Raw genomic sequence first — 10456 nt, 5'->3', positions numbered from 1 at the left:
CTAATAAAACATGATTTATGTTTTAATCCTGTTCTAGAGCAAAGTTTCCCATATACAGGTGCATCTAAAAAATTATATGATTAAGTTCAGCATTTTTGCCCATTACATCACAAAGTGAAAGTTTGTCATTCTGGACTCAATACATTTATATAAAATATATTGAGCATTTTTTAAAATGGAAATTTCATAATTATGAAAAAGATCAAAAAAGGATGTCAGAATATTGGAATATTTCATTAGTTGTAATGAGTACTGAAACCAAGAATGAACACTTAAGTTTGATATATTTTTCATTAATCCAATGTAATATGCTTTGAAAGCTGTTGGCCATAATCAAAATTAAAATAAATTGTTAAAATATTTGTGTAATGAATCTGAAATACCTGAAACTTTTACTGTTTGAATTTTTTTTTTTTTTTAGTTTAGACATGCCACACTAGGTGATCATTAAGGTGGGTTTTCGCCAGTATAAGTATTTTAATAATTATGTATAAAACTTAGATTTTTTTTATTGTTTGCTTCCTTGCAAGAAAATCTATTTAGTTTTAGATTACCTATGCAAAAAACAAAGTGGTTCAGAAAATGTAAAACATTTTTTGCCCACCAGGTATCAGAAATGTTGAATGTCAACCAATGGAAAGAATGCAAGATTGTAGTTACTGTTAGCTTGTAACTTTGATAATATTTTAAGTTCTACTGAAATGCAGCCTTAAATACACTACTGCACTGGGGATCACAGCACAATATTACCTCCATGCAAAGACTGCCCTCTGCTGACAGCCAAACATTGATCCATTCCCAGCAGTTATTTCAGACAGAAATTTGATGACAGGATATGCAATTACACCCCTAATAAGTTTTAGTTCAGCCTGGTGAAATCTTCATATTTCCATTCAGAAGCCCTTCTTAATTATGGCTGTATGTTGAAGTAGACAGATTAATGGAATATACTGCAGAGTCATTTTGTCACCCTCAAAGGGAAATGTTTGAAGTTTAAACCACTTACTGCAACTATAAAAGGGCTTGAAACCTTAAATGTTTCTGGTAGTCAGCACCACTTTGGATTTTGCAGGTAATAAACTAAGAACATGTATTCAAGAATACAACTTCAAATATTGAGTTCAAGAGTTTTATTTATTTATTTTTTTTAAAATGGAACCTTCAGGTAGGGTACATGCATAAACATCTTAAGATGCAAAATGCGCTATAGCATGATCACCTACATTGGACAGTTACTTTGATGTTTTAAAAGCACGTTTCATGGGTGACCATCTGGATTGAACAGCAGCAACAATTTCTCTTTTCACTTCAGGGGCTTCCTTTGCTGTCACGTTGGGGGCCGCCACTGCCTCGTCCGCCACTGGCGTTAGGACATTGACAGCATGGGCTGCCACGTTGTGTGCCACCACATTGTGAGCAGCCACCCCTACGTTGTGGGCCACCACGTTGTGAGCCGCCAGTGACACGTTGTGGGCCACCACATGGTGGGCCGCCACCGCCACGTTGTGAGCCGCAACATTGTGTGCCACCACCGCCACATTAGGAGCCGCAACATTGTGTGCCCCCACTGCCACATTGTGGGCCACCACATTGTTTGCCACAACTGCCACGTCAGACGCCGTCTCATTGTGGGCCGCCGCCTCGTCAGATGCCGTCTCATTGTGGGCCGCCGCCTCGTCAGATGCCGTCTCATTGTGGGCCGCCGCCTCGTCAGATGCCGTCTCATTGTGGGCCGCCGCCTCGTCAGATGCCGTCTCATTGTGGGCCGCCGCTGGCTTTAGGACAACGTGGGCATGGGCTGCCACATTGTTGGCCACTGCTGGCTTTAGGACAACGACAGCGTGGGCTACCACTGGCTTTAAGGGATTGTTGGCATGGGCCGCCACCGCTACACTGTTGCCTGCCACATTGTGGGCCACCACCGCCACGTTGTGGGCCACTACGTTGTGGGCTGCCACCGCCACGTTGGGGACCACAACCGCCACGTCCGATGCAGTCATGTTGGGGGCTGCCGCCTCATCTGAAGCTGCCACTGGTGTTACAACATTGACGGCGTGGGCTGCTACATTGTGTGCCACCACATTGTGAGCAGCCACCCCCACGTTGTGGGCCACCACGTTGTGAGCTGCCAATGACACGTTGTGGGCCACCACATGGTGGGCCGCCACCGCCACGTTGTGAGCCGCAACATTGTGTGCCACCACCGCCACATTAGGAGCTGCAACATTGTGTGCCCCCACCGCCACATTGTGGGCCACCACATTGTTTGCCACAACTGCCACGTCAGACGCCGTCTCATTGTGGGCCGCCGCCTCGTCAGACGCCGTCTCATTGTGGGCCGCCGCCTCGTCAGACGCCGTCTCATTGTGGGCCGCCGCCTCGTCAGACGCCGTCTCATTGTGGGCCGCCCCTGGCTTTAGGACAACGTGAGCATGGGCTGCCACATTGTTGGCCACTGCTGGCTTTAGGACAACGACAGCGTGGGCTGCCACTGGCTTTAAGGGATTGTTGGCATGGGCCGCCACCGCTACACTGTTGCCTGCCACATTGTGGGCCACCACCGCCACGTTGTGGGCCACTACGTTGTGGGCTGCCACCGCCACATTGGGGACCACGACCGCCACGTCCGATGCCGTCACGTTGGGGGCCGCCGCCGTGTCCCATGCCGTCACGTTGGGGGCCGCCGCCTCGTCCGATGCTGCCACTGGTGTTACAACATTGACGGCGTGGGCTGCTACATTGTGTGCCACCACATTGTGAGCAGCCACCCCCACGTTGTGGGCCACCACGTTGTGAGCTGCCAATGACACGTTGTGGGCCACCACATGGTGGGCTGCCACCGCCACATTGTGAGCTGCAACATTGTGTGCCCCCACTGCCACGTTGTGAGCCACCACATTGTTGGCCACAACCGCCACGTCCGATGCAGTCATGTTGGGGGCCGCCACTGCAGTTTCAGAACCATCAGCCATTTTATAAACATTTTTGTCCTTTATAACCTTTTTTGACCCATCCAGTTGGCGATATGGAAACTTGTTATGGCCAGCTTTCACTTCATTGGTTCCCAAGTGTACTGCAGAGACAGTTAACAGAACTTTAAGTTAGTGGTTTGTAGTTTCCCCTAGGCAATATTTCTGGATGAGTGATTTTTTGAAGCCTCAAAGCTGGAATTTTCAAATACGACATGTGTACACAAGTTCAGGCTTTACTTGATTGCTTAAAATCCCCTTCACACCCCGATTACAACTAATTAAATGCTCTAACACTTTAAAAAAAAGAAGGTCACCTGTGAAACAGACAGGACTGAAAAAACACCATCCAATCATTTTGATCACCCACTCAAGATGATTAAACTGTGTAATGTTTATCAAACTCAACTGCCAGTCGCCCCTCTCTGTGCATACCCCTCTTAGAGCATGAATTGTGCATTCTCAGAGGCTTGAAGCGCTTTTACAGGAAACGCAGCCAGAGCTTGGCTATATTAGGATGGGAAGTTCACCGGCAAACTATGACTAACAAATCAGTAGTAAATGTAACGTTAGTCACATAGGTATGAACTGGGGCTGTTCTGTAAGAGCAGGGGTGTTGGAGGAGACTGAATGAGGCATGCATGGATCACCCGAGTTGGGACTGTACGGGACGGAGCCGGAACCTCAGCTGGCAAATTGTTCCCGTGCTCGTGAACCCTCGGGAACAAGCATTGCACATGCCAGTACTCTGGAGGTGTGGCTTTGGGGGGGGGGTGAAGAAAGGAGTTTGGAATTTTGAACTGAGCATTTTCAAAATGTAGCTTGCGCGAACCATTTCTAAGATCTCAGACCCCACCTTTAACTCAGCTACTAGTCTGTTCACCCTACTTTACAAATGGGTCTGTGACTGAACATGCCATTATCCATTTCGTAAAGGCCAACTTCCAAGACCGTTATTACCCAAAGATGTTTTAGACTCAGATACAACAGAACTTCATCTGAAGACATCTCACATCTAAAAATGCATTTAAACTGCACTACTTGTTTATTCTGAATATTCACATTACTCTATACTTAAGCTTGTCACGTTGAGCACTTGTGTCGTGTGTTCATGTAAGGAAATGCAAGAAGATTTACAGCACACTAGAAGAGAATGACCTGCTTAAACTCAAAGTAGCCTAACTAAGCTCCTACAGATTACACAGCAAAGGAAACACAGGAAGTACAAGTAAACTAGGCTCAAAATTGAACTCTAATTTCTGAGAGAGTAGAGTTTAATTGTCATCAACAGAAAACACATGTAGAAGAGAAGTTTAGTGGGTCAGTGTTTTTACCCATAATTCCTCTCATCCGGTCTTCTCTCAACAGGATTCCCCTCTGCTGAACATCGCTTGACCATATTCCTGCACCACCAACAGGAAGACATACAGACTCATTTAAGAATCAAGCTTATGCTGCAATATATTCAATAGTCAGGGTAAATTACATTTTAACCATGCAGGAATTTACAAGATCTTTGCATTAACATCTTCCAGTGGTTAAAGCAGTTACATTTTCTTAATCTTTAAACTTTCTGTTCACTCTACCCTTGGCATAATTGGATGTAGTACAAACCTGTGGTGGTCCAAGCAGTCATCAAATAGAAGACCAAAATCCAAACAGCTTCCATTGTGTCAGTCACCAAAAGTAACAATGATATGCACCTCATGTCAGGTTTATATAGTCAGTCCATGTGGAGCAGCTGCTGCTCCTCAGGTGTAATTAGGTCAGAGGTCAGAGTGAAGCATGTTGTCCTCAACACGATTCTGATTTTCTCTGTTGATTGTAGCTCTTAGTTCCACACTTCATGAAACTCTGATACTATGAGCTCACAGAAGAGGAAAAAGTATTACAGTATAATTTCACTTTAAAAGGATCATAGATGAAGGAGATCATGATTTAAATTAAGTTCTATTTTCAAGGTGTATTTGTAAAAATTCTATATTTACTGCACAAAATGCACTAAATTCACTTTCTTCAACTCACTGACATTCACAGACACTTAACCTGCCACTAAAGTACAAACTTCACTTGCTGATACAATTGACAGTATCAGTGACTAATATGCATTTGTTGACGGGGACTGAATGAGTTTGATCTGTGTTTATAATTGTGAAAGTTCAATATTTTATGTAATTTATTTCAGAAGGTGGAACTTCTAGACTCATGTCATGTAGATTAAAATGTTTTAAGCACTTGTACAATGAGATATAGGCTACTAGATTAATTTACACCAAAGTGATAGATTAGTACACAATGAATTAATGGATGATCTTCCTTTCCTGACTCTTATTTTGTAACTATGACACTGGGCATGGTCTTACTATTATCATTATCATCTTCTTCTCCATTCACTTATGTTTTTTTTTTAATTATTTATATAAAAGATCTTATTTGACTTTAATAATTTGTATATTATTGTGTCTATACAAATTTATAGTTATCTTTCAGTTCTACAGAGACTCATGTATGTGCCTGCCTGCTATTGAAGTGAGTTTCCACAGTTTTATTTATCCATGTACTCAGTGAGTCTGTTATCTCCCCTGGGTGGAGCTTCTTAATCACTGCCAGTTGAACACAGCTGTATGATTGACTGTGGCCGACTGCTTGCTCAGCCCCTGATTTACTACCTCTGACAAGGTAGGCCATGTATTTGCCTATAATGTCAATGCTGTTTTTAAATCACTGCTTGAAAAAGGTCTAGAGGACTGAAACATTGCTATATTAAAGTTTTTTGCAAGTTGAATGGACAGTGTGCAGGTTACCTTTTCCCCTCCACTTGTACCTCATGCTCCTACCCATCTAGCCCCTGAAGATTTTAAGTGTACACCAAACCTCTATACCTGGTCCCCAGTTCAGTCTTGTGAATTATTTGCATTTTACATTCAGAAGCCCATCTTCAATATGGTTATAGGCTGAACTAGACAGATTAATCCATTATACTGCATGGTGTCATTTTGTCACCCTCGAAGTGAAATTTCTGAAGTTTGATGATTCTGGTATAGAAGTCCCCACTTTATAGCCAACAAGTAATGAACTCTATATTGAAGAGCGACACACTCGCATGCATTTGAAGTTGTATTCTGAACAGACAGTCGTTTAAAGAGTTTTATTTAAAAAGAAATTACAGGTAGGTTACATGCATAAACATCTTAAGATTCAAGTGAGCAACAGCATGATGACCTACATTGGACAGTTACTTTGATGTTTTAATAGCACGTTTCATGGGTGACCATCTGGATTGAAGAACAGGTACAATTTCTCTTTTCACGTTGGGGGCCACCACATTGTTGGCCACAACCGCCTCGTCCGATGCCGTCTCATTGTGGGCCACCACCTCATCCGATGCTGCCACTGGTGTTACAACATTGACGGCGTGGGCCGCCACGTTGTGTGCCACCACATTGTGAGCGGCCACCCCCACATTGTGGGCCACCACATTGTGGGCCGCTAATGACACGTTGTGGGCCACGACATGGTGGGCCGCCACCGCCACGTTGTGAGCCGCAACATTGTGTGCCGCCACCGCCACATTAGGAGCTGCAACATTGTGTGCCCCCACCGCCACATTGTGGGCCACCACATTGTTGGCCACAACCGCCACGTCCGATGCAGTCTCGTTGTGGGCCGCCGCCTCGTCCGATGCCGTCTCGTTGTGGGCCGCCGCCTCGTCCGATGCCGTCTCGTTGTGGGCCGCCGCCTCGTCCGATGCCGTCTCGTTGTGGGCCGCCGCCTCGTCCGATGCCGTCTCGTTGTGGGCCGCCGCCTCGTCCGATGCCGTCTCGTTGTGGGCCGCCGCCTCGTCCGATGCCGTCTCGTTGTGGGCCGCCGCCTCGTCCGATGCCGTCTCGTTGTGGGCCGCCGCCTCGTCCGATGCCGTCTCGTTGTGGGCCGCCGCCTCGTCCGATGCCGTCTCGTTGTGGGCCGCCGCCTCGTCCGATGCGGCCACCGGCGTTACGACATTGACGGCGTGGGCCGCCACGTTGTGTGCCACCACATTGTGAGCAGCCACCCCGACATTGTGGGCCACCACATTGTGGGCTGCCAATGACACATTGTGGGCTACCACATTGTGGGCTGCCACTGCCACGTTGTGGGCTGCAACATTGTGTGCCCCCACCGCCACGTTGTGAGCCACTACATTGTTGGCCACAACCGCCACGTCTGATGCCGTCTCATTGTGGGCTGCCGTCTCATTGTGGACCACCACCGGATTTAGGACAATGACGGTGTGGGCTGGTACCGGCTTTAGGACATTGTGGCCGTGGGCCTCCACCACCACACTGTGCGCTGCCAAATTGTGGGCTACCACCGCCACGTTGTGCCCCACCACATTGTGAGCCACCACTGCCAGGTTGGGGGCTGCTACTGGCTCATCCAACACCGTCTCATTGTGGGGCTCCACTGCGGTTTTAGTGCCATCAGCCATTTTATAAACATTTTTGTCCTTCATAACCTTTTTTGACCCATCCAGTTGGCGATATGGAAACTTGTGATGGCCAGCTTTCACTTCATTGGTTCCCAAATGTACTGCAGAGACAGTTAACACAGAACTTTAAGTTAGTTGTTTCCGTAGGCAATATTTCTGACTCAAGGCAGGAATTTTCAAATATGACACATGTACTCAAGTTAAGGCTCAGTTTATTAAACCCATTTTCTGTAACAAGGTCAAAGTAAAGGAAAACTGATCTGAATTAAGTCAGCTACTATTCTGTTCACCCCATTTTACATGCGCTTGTGACTGAACATGCCATTATCCATGATAAGGCCAACTTCGATGGCAGTTATTGCCCAAAGGCTTGTTTTAGACTCACATACAACAGAACTTCATCTGAAGACCACACATCACACCAAAAGTACATTTAAACTGCACTACTTGTTTATTCTCAATATTGACATTAATCAGTACATAAACTTGTCACATCTAGCACTTGTGTAATGTGTTCATTTAAGGAAATGTGAGAAGATTTACAGTACACTAAAAGAGAATGACCTCCTGCTTAAACTCAATGTAGCCTAACTGAGCACTTACATATTGCACAACAAAAGTAGTATGAGTAGGCTAGGATCAAAATTAAACTGTACTTCACAGAAAGTAGTTAAATTGCCATCAATGGCAAACAGATCTGTAGGAGAGAAGTTTAGTTAGTCACATATTATTCACCTGAAAGTAATGGGTCAGTGTTTTTATCCATAATTCCCCTCATCCGATCTTCTCTCAAGGGGATTCCCCTCTGCCAAACATTGCTTGACCATATTCCTGCACCACCAACAGGAAGACATAGACTCATTTAAGAATCAAGCTTATGCTGCAATATATTCAATAGTCAAGGTAAGTTACATTTTAACCATGCAGGAATTTATAAAATCTCTGCATTAACATCTTCCAGTTGTTAAAACAGTTACATTTTCTTAATCTTTAAACTTCCTGTTCACTCCACCCTTGGCATAACTGGATGTAGTACAAACCTGTGGTGGTCCAAACAGTCAGCAAATAGGAGCCCAAAATCCAAACAGCTCCCATTGTATCAGTCACCAAAAGTAAAATGTCGTGCACCTCATGTCAGGTTTATATAGTCAGTCCATGTGGGGCAGCTGCTGCTCCTCAGGTGTAATTAGGTCAGAGGTCAGGGTGAAGCGTTTTCTCCTTTACACAACTCTGATTTTCTCTGTTGATTGTAGCTCTTAGTCCCACACTTTTATGGAACTCTGATACTATGAGCTCACAGAAGAGGAAAAAGTATTACAGTATAATTTCACTTTAAAATGATCATAGATGAAGGAGATTATGATTTGAATTAAGTTCTATTTTCAAGGTGTATTTGTAAAAATTCTATATTTACTGCGCAAATGCACTAAATTCACTTTCTTCAACTCATTGACATTCACAGACACTTAACCTGCCACTAAAGTACAAACTTCACTTGCTGATACAATTGACAGTATCAATGACTGATATGCATTTGTTGATGGGGACTGAATGAGTTTGATCTGTGTTTATAATTGTGAGAGTTCAGTCATTTATTTCAGAAGGTGGAACTTCTAGACTCATGTCATGTAGATTAGAATGTTTTAAGCACTTGTACAATGAGACATAGGCGACTAGATTAATTTACACCAAAATGATAGATTGGTGCACTATGAATTAAATCATGTAAATTAAATATCTTTATTTTTTAATACACCTATACATTTGCTACCTTAGATGATCGGCATGGTGGGTTTTGATCAATGTATTTTAACTGTTTGAAGCTATTCAATATTTCACAATTGTTGGTTTCCTTGCAAGAAAATCTGATCAAGTTTTACATTTGCTATACAAAAAAAAAACTGGTTCAGAAAATTTAAAGCAACACCCATTAGGTGTTGCCCGATATGTATCTAAGATGAACTAAGACCAGGGGCCTGTTCCAGTAAGTGGGTTCAACAAACTCTGAGTCTAATTCTAAACTCCGAGTAGACTTACTCTGAGCAGAGAAACTCTGAGTATGCAGTTCCAGAACAGCGTCACTGAATTACTTTAATCGACTCTGAGTATGTTTACTTAGAGTTAGGCGTGTGGATGAACCACAACAAAAAGCCATCATGAATGGGGCCCCAATACCTGGATTCACCATGGCAACTGCTGACTCAAACAAGAGGTCCTAATTCAAGCATATGGGGAATATGAAGCAGTATTCCATAGGAAAGGCAGCGCTGCTGCTGCTGCTGCTGCTGAGAAGCATCATGGGAGAAAACTGAGGCCCAAGTCAATGTGTTGGAATACACTAGTCCACAAACTTAATATTTGATCTAATTAAAACTATAGCATGTAGGTTAAAACATTGTTGGATTGAATAAAGGAGGTGTATAGAATAAAATTTGATTTGTTTTCAAGTCCAGTCCCACTGGAGAAAAACGCACATGGAGGAAACTGAAGATGAAATTTTAAAATATCATTCAGGAAGGTAATGGCATATTATTCCAGACCTTGATTGTACATCCTTTATTTTTATTTGACAGGAGCTAATAAACAAAATAAATATTCAGTGGCTATTTAACCCCCCCAGCAAATACTGTTTGAACACATATATGTCCTCTCTCCTCATATCTTGCCTTGTAGATAAATATTTCAGTTCCACTCATTCAACAGGAAGAAGGCAGAGGCTGTAGAAAACCCTGCTGTTGTAAGTAACCCACTCCATACTCAGATCTACCACATACGATAGTTTAAAATATACTAAAGCAGACTGCTCTCCTTTATCACAGGAGGAGGAGGATGATGATGACTGTGAGGAGACACTGTCTGCTGCCTCAGAGGGATCCAGAGGCTGACAGAGTTCAGAGAAGTTTTTTACTTTCAAAGTGAGATTTTCAATAAATGCCATGTTAAGTTTTCATATACAGCTGTGGATTTTAAATGTCATCTATATGTTTTCCCAGTTATCAGTTAAAGAGCTGCATAGGAG

The 10456-nt window shown here is 43.9% G+C and overlaps 1 protein-coding gene across 3 annotated transcripts in view; it reads left to right on the top strand.

Moving 5' to 3' along the window:
- Nucleotides 1–26, top strand: part of fdxr (ferredoxin reductase) — a 21903-nt gene extending 21877 nt beyond the window's left edge. For all 3 annotated transcript variants that reach the window (XM_030121408.1, XM_030121410.1, XM_030121409.1), the window contains one exon: nt 1–26. This exon is cut by the window's left edge and continues 479 nt beyond it. The gene's annotated coding sequence lies outside the window, so the exon portion shown is untranslated.
- Nucleotides 27–10456: the final 10430 nt, after the last annotated feature.

The sequence above is a fragment of the Sphaeramia orbicularis genome, chromosome 19 (assembly GCF_902148855.1).
Source record: "Sphaeramia orbicularis chromosome 19, fSphaOr1.1, whole genome shotgun sequence".
NCBI lineage: Eukaryota > Metazoa > Chordata > Actinopteri > Kurtiformes > Apogonidae > Sphaeramia > Sphaeramia orbicularis.
The sequence above is the reverse complement of the archived record's forward strand: the minus strand, read 5'-3'. Positions and strand labels throughout refer to the sequence as shown.